Source organism: Apodemus sylvaticus, chromosome 6 (assembly GCF_947179515.1).
Source record: "Apodemus sylvaticus chromosome 6, mApoSyl1.1, whole genome shotgun sequence".
In the NCBI taxonomy this organism is placed as follows: domain Eukaryota; kingdom Metazoa; phylum Chordata; class Mammalia; order Rodentia; family Muridae; genus Apodemus; species Apodemus sylvaticus.
Window position 1 is genome coordinate 56,366,153 of NC_067477.1, and position 7,881 is coordinate 56,374,033.

The 7,881-nt window shown below is 39.5% G+C and overlaps 1 pseudogene; it reads right to left on the bottom strand.

Annotated features, from left to right (window-relative positions):
• Nucleotides 1–1,391: 1,391 nt before the first annotated feature.
• LOC127687915 (60S ribosomal protein L13-like) lies at nucleotides 1,392–2,042 on the bottom strand (annotated as a pseudogene).
• Between the last annotated feature and the right edge of the window lie 5,839 nt (nucleotides 2,043–7,881).

Here is a 7,881-nt window from a genome sequence, read left to right on the forward strand (position 1 = left end):
TGTGTGTATGTGTGTGTGTGTGTGTGTGTCTTTCTGTATGTATGTATGTGCATACATGTGTGTCCATATGAAGCTGAACATTGTGAAGAATTGTACTGGAATTCTGATGAGGATTGGATTGAATCTGGGAAAGATGGCCATTTTTACTATAATAATCCTATTAATTCTTGTGCATGGAAGATCTCTCCATCTTCTGATATCTTATTTGATCTTCTTTCTTTAATATCTTGAAGTTTTTATCATGAAAGTCTTTTCCTTGCTTGGTTAAAGTTAGCAGAAGATATTTTACATATCTTGAGGCTATTTTGAAAGATGTTGTTTCCCTGATTTATTCCCCAGCTTAATTTTAATTTGCATATGAGAGGGCTAATGATGTTTGTGCATTAATTTTATACTGCACTGCTGAAATTTTTTTATGAACTGTAAGATTTTCCCAGTGGAATTTTTATTGTCACTTATATATACTATCATTTCACCTATAAATGATGATTCTTTTACTTCTTCCTTTCCAATCTGTATGTTTGATCTTCTTCAGTTATCTTATTGCTCTAGCTAAGACTTCAATTATTATATGGTAGGTATGGAGAAAATGGACAACTTTGTCTTATTCTTGATTTTAGTGGGATTGCGTTGAGTATTTCTCCATTTAATTTAATGGCAGCCATAAGCTTGCTATAAACTGTTTTTATCATATTGAGGTATGTCCCTTGTATACCTAATTTCTCCAGGACTTTTATCATGAAAAAGTGTTAGATTTTGTCAAGGCCTTTACTGCATCAAATGAGATGATCATGTGTATGTTTTGTTTTTCAATCTGTTTATATAGCAGATTATACGTATTGATTTATGTATGTTGAACTCTCTTTGCATCCCAAGGATGAAGCCTATTTAAATATGATGGATATAGTTTTGATGTGTTCTTGGATTCAGTTTGCAAGTATTTTATTGAGAACCTTTGCATCTATGTTCATAAAGGAGGTTGGTCTGTAATCTTCTTCTTCTTCTTCTTCTTCTTCTTCTTCTTCTTCTTCTTCTTCTTCTTCTTCTTCTTCTTCTTCTTCTTCTTCTTCTTCTTCTCCTCCTCCTCCTCCTCCTCCCGCTCCTCCTCCTCCTCCCGCTCCTCCTCCACCTCCTCCTTTCTAACTCGTAGTCGTCATTGTCATCGTCATCATCATCGTTGTCGTCATCACCATATGGGTCTATATCTAGTGAAAGAGTAACTGTGGCATTGTAAAAGACATAGAAAATGCTCCTGTTTCTATTTTGTGGAATAATTTAAGATAAAGCTATCTGGACCTGGTTTTATTTATTATTTTCTACTTTTTGTTGTTGTTATTGGAAAACTTTTTTTTTTCTTTATGGAGGATTTATTACAACTCTCCAGCCACGCGTTAGTTTTTCTTTTCAACGTCTTGCTCCGCAGCGCAGCTTCCTTAGCCCTTATTGCTCGGATGCCAAAGAGCCGGGCATTGGCATGGGCCATGTGGAGACTGAGAGACTGGCAAAAGCCTTGAAGTTCTTCTCTTCTCCTGGGGTGGCTCTGGCCTTTTCCCTCTGTACACATTCGGCATGGACATCACAGGTCCTGTTAGCTGTGTGGCCAAATTAAGTTTTTCAGCAGAACTGTGTCCCTTCTTTGGAGCAGAAAGCTTCCTGGGGAATGAGCTTGAGCCAGACTCCTTCAGGTGCTGCACGTTGGCCTGCAGTGATTCAGTGATTTGTTTCACCTCCTTGGGTCCACAGGGATGCCGATGATGGTGCGAGCCATTTTCTTGTGGATTCCAGCCACCCTCAGTTCCTCCAGGCTGAAGCCCCTGCCAGCCAGGACCTTGGTGTGGTATCTAACTGTAGGGCACCTCAGGATGGGCCCGATGGGGCCGGATGTGGGGCGAGGAGCAATGGGGCGCGCCTTCGCCCGCTGGGCCTTGCATCTGTGCATCTTGCATCTTACGTGCTGGCTGGATGAACCAAGTGTCCCCTCGCTGCTGCCAGTCCTTGTGGAAGTGGGGTTTCAGAATCATGCCATTCTGGCTGGACACCATGACTGCCTCCTGTACTGGAGAATCACCAAGCAGAAAGGCTGGAAAACTTTTAACAATTGTGTCTATTTTACTAAGGGATGATTATGTATTTAAATTGCTTATCTAATCTTGATTTATCTTTTGATAGGTGGTATATCTTCATTATCTTTTTAAAGGGTGTTTTCTAACTTGGTTTTAAAGTATATCCTCTGGTTCTCTGTATTTACTTGGTGTCTGTTATGTCCCCTTTTCCTCTTTGTAATTTTGTTAATTTGGAAATTTCCACTCCTACTTTGAGTTAATTTGGCTGTTTGCTAAGCTTATTGGTTTTTCTCAAGGAGTGAAATTTTTTTTATTTCATTGATTCCTTGTACTGTTCTCTTTTTGTTGTTATTTCTATTTTATTGATTTCAGCTGTGAGTTTGTTTATTTCTTACTATCTTCTCTTTTTTGGTTATCTTTTCTCTCACTTCTCTTTTTGTTCTAGAGTCTTTAGATGTGCTGATAGGTTAGAAATATGAAATCTCTCCAGGTTTTTTTTTTTTTTAATATGTGCACTTAGGTTATGAACTTGCCTCTTAAAACCTCCTTTATGTGGTCTGTAAGCTTGCATATGTTATGTATTCATTTTAATTCAATTCTAGAATGTTTTTAAATACTTAATTTCTGTGTTAACCCATCTTTTGTTCTGTAGTGAGTTGTTGGGTTCCATTAATTTATAAGCGTTGTTTCTGTTGTTGATGTCCAGCTTTAATCCGTGGTGGTCAGGGAGGATGCAGGCAGTTATTTCAAGTTTTTCTTGGTGAGATTTGCTTTCTGTTTAAGTATGTTGTCCATTTTGGAGAAAGTTCCAATAGAAAAAGGTATATTCGTTTGTGTTTTCGTGCACTGTTTTGTAAATGCACGTTAGATGCATTTGGTTTATGGGATAAGTAAGCTTCAGAGCATTTCTCTGTAGACTTTTTGTTTGAATGGCACATCTATTGGAGTGAGTAGAATATTGATGCCACCAAGTATTAGTTCTGTTCAAGGAGCAATATGTCATCTAAACTGTAGTAGTGTTTCTTTTACGAACTTGGTTGCCCTTGCATTTTGATGCATAAATGCTAAAAATTGTACTATCCTCTTGGATGCTTCCCTTGATGAGTATTTGGTGACCTTCCCTATCTCTTTGCATTACTTTTAGTTTGAAATCTGTTTTGTCAGATATTAAAATCCTAACACCAGCTTCCTTCTTAGGTCTGTTTGCTTAGAATATATATTTTTCATCCTGCCCTGACAGCTCCCACTTGTGCACAGCCCCACAGAACTGTGTGTGTGTGTGTGCTTAAAAATAAACCCCACCATACAAATGCTTACTGAGCAAATAACAGGAAAGAACAACAACAAAAGCTGAGCAAGACAATTGCTCTCTCTTTGGGATATGATTAGTTCCCTTGTACATGAAGTATTCAACAACATAAGAAAAGGAAAAGAACACTTTATATTCTCTAAACGCAAGGCTGCACTCAGTGGGGCAGGTCAACTGTGAGCATTTATATTTCCACTTCCAGGTATCGTCGTCTGATGTCTCATTGCTGCTTGTTTCCCTGTCTGAGTCCTCACACTCTGCAATGCAAGTGCTTCTCCATGGAAAGAACAGGCTGAAACTACAGCTTTGTAAGAAGCCATTCTTTCCACACCCATCTCTTCGTAGCTGCGCTGTTCTCATGTGGAACACCATGAGATGAATTCCAAGTGGACTGCTTTTTCTTCAGTCTCTTCTCCAGTTTTATCCCTGTAGTTCTTTTAGACAGGAGGAGCAGCTCTAGGTCTGATATTTTGACTGTGGGTTAGTAACCCTGTCCCTCCATTTGAAGGCCTGTCTATCTACTAGAGGTTGGACTGTACCCACTGTTAGGCATTTTGGTTGTGGTCACCCCCATTGAGTCCTGAGAGCCCCTCACCCACCCTGTCCCCCATCTCTGATACTTTCTAGAGGATCCCCCCTCTCACCCTCCAAGGCTGCTTATTTGTATTCATTCTCTGGGCTTCTCTCATTCATCCCCCCCTTACCAAATCCTGCTCCCCTTTTTCTCTCCCCCTCCCACTCAGGTCCCTCCCTCTCTCTGCCTTTCATGATTATTTCTCTTCCCCCTTCTATGTAGGATTGAAGAATACTCACTTGGGTCTTTCTGCTTGTTATATGTCTTATTGTCTGTGGGGTGTATCATAGATATTCTATACATTTTGACTAACATCCACTTATCAGTGAACACATACCATGCATGTCCTTTTGAGTCTGAGTTATCTCATTCAGATGATATTTTCTAGATTGATCCATTTGTCTGCAAAATTAATGATGTCCTTGTTTTTAATAGCTGAATAGTATTCCATTGTGTAGATTAACCACATTTTCTGTATCCATTCTTTGCTTATAGGAGATATGAGTTGCTTCCAGCTTCTAGCTATGACAAATAAGGCTGTTATGAACAAAGTGGAACACGTGGTATGGTGCAGCATCTTTTGGTATATTCCCAAGAGTGGTATAGCTGGGTCTTCAGGTAGACCTATTTCTAATTTTCTGAGGAACCACCAGATTGATTTCCAGAGTGGGTCTACCAGTGTGTCATCCCACCAGCAATGGAGGAGTGTTCCTCTTCCTCCACATCTTTGCTAGCATGTGCTGTCAGTTGAGATTTTTATTTTAACCATTCTAATTGGTGTGAGATGGAATCATAGGGTCATTTTAATTTGCATTTCTCTTATAAGGACTTTGAACATTTCTTTATATATATATATATTTTATTAGATATTTTCTTTATTTACATTTCAAATGCTATCCCCTTTTCTCGATTCCCCTCCCAAAACCCCCTATTCCATCCCCCCTCCCTCTGCTCACTAACCCACCCACTCCTGCTTCCCTGACCTGGAATTCCCCTACCCTGGGGCAATGAGCCTTCATGGGTCCAAGGGCCTCTCCTCTCATTGATGGCCATCCTCTGCTACCCATGTGGCTGGAGCCATGGGTTCCTCCATGTGTACTCTTTGGTTGGTGGTTAAGTCCCTTGGAGCTCTGGGGGTACTGGTTGGTTCATATTGTTCTTCCTCCTATGGGGCTATAAACCCCAACTCCTTGGGTCCTTTCTCTTGCTCCTCCATTGGGGACTCTGTGCTCAGTTCAATGGATGGCTGAGAGCATCCCACTCTGTATTTGTCAGGCACTGGCAGGGCCTCTCTGGAAACTGCTATATCAGGCTCCTGTCAGAAACCACTTGTTGGCATCCACAATAGTGTCTGGGTTTGGTAACTGTATATGGAATGGATCCCCAGATGGGGCAGTTTCTGGGTGGTCTTTCCTTCAGTCTCTGCTCCACACTCTGTCTCTGTATTTCCTCCTATTAGTCTTTTGTACCCTATCTAAGAAGGACCAAAGTATCCACACTTTGGTCTTCCTTCTTAAGCTTCATGTGGTCTTTAAATTATGTCTTGGGTATTCCAAGCTTCTGGGCTAATATCCACTTATCAGGGAGTACATACCGTATATGTTCTTTTGTGATTAGGTTACTTCACTAAGGATAATATATTTTCTAGTTTTATCCATTTGCCTAAGAAGTCAAAGGGATACAAATTGGAAAGGAAGAAGCCAAAATATCATTATTTGCAGATGATATGATAGTATACTTAAGTGACCCTCAAAATTCCACCACAGAACTCTTAAACCTGATAAACAACTTCAGCAAAGTGGCTAGATATAAAATTGATTCAAACAAATCAGTGGCCTTCCTCTACTCAAAGGATAAACAGACTGAGAAAGAAATTAGAGAAACAACTCCCTTTACAATAGTCACAAATAATATTAAATACCTTGGTGTGACTCTGACTTTGAACATTTCTTTAAGTACTTCTTGGCCATTTGAAATTCTTAGGTTGTGAAGACCTGTACCTCATTTTAGATCTGTACTTCATCTTTAAATTAGGTTATTTGGTTTCCTGGAGGTTATTTATCTTCTTGAGTTCTTTATATATTTTGGATATTAGCCCTCTATCCAGTGTAAAATTAGTGAAGATTTTTCTCCCAATCTGTTGGTTGCTGATTTATCCTTCTGATTGACCATAACATTTGCCTTATAGAAGCTTTTCAGTTTTATGAGGGCCCATTTATTGTTTGTTGATCTTAGAGCTTGCAATAAGTCCAAGTGGGCATGGGCTTTAAGACCCTTGTCCTAGCTACCTGGAAGCCAGTCTTCTAGCTGCCTTCTGAACAAGAGGTCGGACTCTCAGCTCCTCCAGCTCCTCCTCCATGTCAGCCTGGATGCTGCTGTGCTCCCACCTCTGAACCTGTAAGGCAGCTCCAATTAGATGTTGTCCTTTGTATGAGTTTCCTTGGTCATGGTGTCTGTTCACAGCAGTAAAACTCTGACTAATACAATAGTTATTCCAGAAATATAAAATTTCATGTCAATTTCTGCTGTCAGACTTGTTACATAACTAGTTTGAGGACTATCTTTACAGAGACATATCAGCAAATATGCAATTTTTAAAATTTGGAAGTATATTGACATTTTGGAAAAAATAATCTAATTCAACACAAAGAAACATTTCTTATACTTTTTGAAACAAATCCGTCCTCTTCTACTCTACTCATGCGCATGTACTAAGTCTGAGCACTGTGGCACACGCCTTTAATCCCAGCACTTGGGAGGCAGAGGCAGGCAGATTTCTGAGTTCCAGGCCAGCCTGGTCTATAGAGTGAGTTTGAGGACAGCCCAGGCTACACAGAGAACCCCTGTCTCAAAAAAACAAAAAACAAAAAACAAAAAACAAACAAACAAACAAAAGGTCTGAGCAAATTTCAAATTCTTATCATTGAAATCCATACTCATATAGCTCTTTATCTGTATGTGTACACAAGTACAGATTCCAATATCTAAATAGGGTATTATTATTAAATGTAGTCATACAGCATTATGTTTTATTATTTATTTTGTCCTAAATCATTAAGGGAAAGACTTGTATAGTAGATGCACATCCTGGTGGTCCATAAAAGCAGGTAAAAGAAGATGCTAGTGCTGTGTTCAATTTCTCCCTTATCTTTTCTTTATTCTACCAGGGCACCCACCTCATAAGATGGCTATTGTGACATGGATTATGAGTCTTCCATCTTCAGTTACTTCTCTCTGAAAGAATTACTTCACAGATGCATCCACAGGCATGCCTAACTGTTTTCTTATGTGACTATAAATCTGGTCACATTGACAAGATTTACTAGGAAGACTCCATTTAATTTGCAGGGATTTGACAGGTACATGTAATGTTCAAGTTTGTTTTCTCCAGCTGCTTGCAGATCAATTTATTCTTCAGCTTTATATACAAACCGTCACACATGGGGTTAAATTCAGAGAATTACATTATATTGTATGATGCTTTTTCCTGTGTAGAGGGTGTTTCCCCTGGTAGGCATGGCAACTAGAGAGAAACAGTGCAACAGTAGGCAGGGTTAGATAATAGCCATGAAACTATTACTATTTTCTGCAAGAGTAGACAACCTTCCTGGTTGTCTATATCATCTCCCAGCTGCAAGTGATCTTGGAAGATGCTGGAGTATATAAAAAGTAAAAGATTTAAAACCCAGTAAAATCAGAACTCCATGGTACAACTTCTATAAGGTTACATATGGATGAGAATTGATGGCGATACATGTATTTGGGGAGTCTCATACACCCCTGTATGCTTCTTTTCACTTGTGCCCTGTGCTAAATAAAGGCCTGTGAACTCCTTGGCCTCATCAAGTTGATGAAATTGTACTTTGATCTTGTCATTGGTGTCCATCCAGCATGACTTTATCTCTGGTCATCATTCTCCAGGATAAGTTAATACA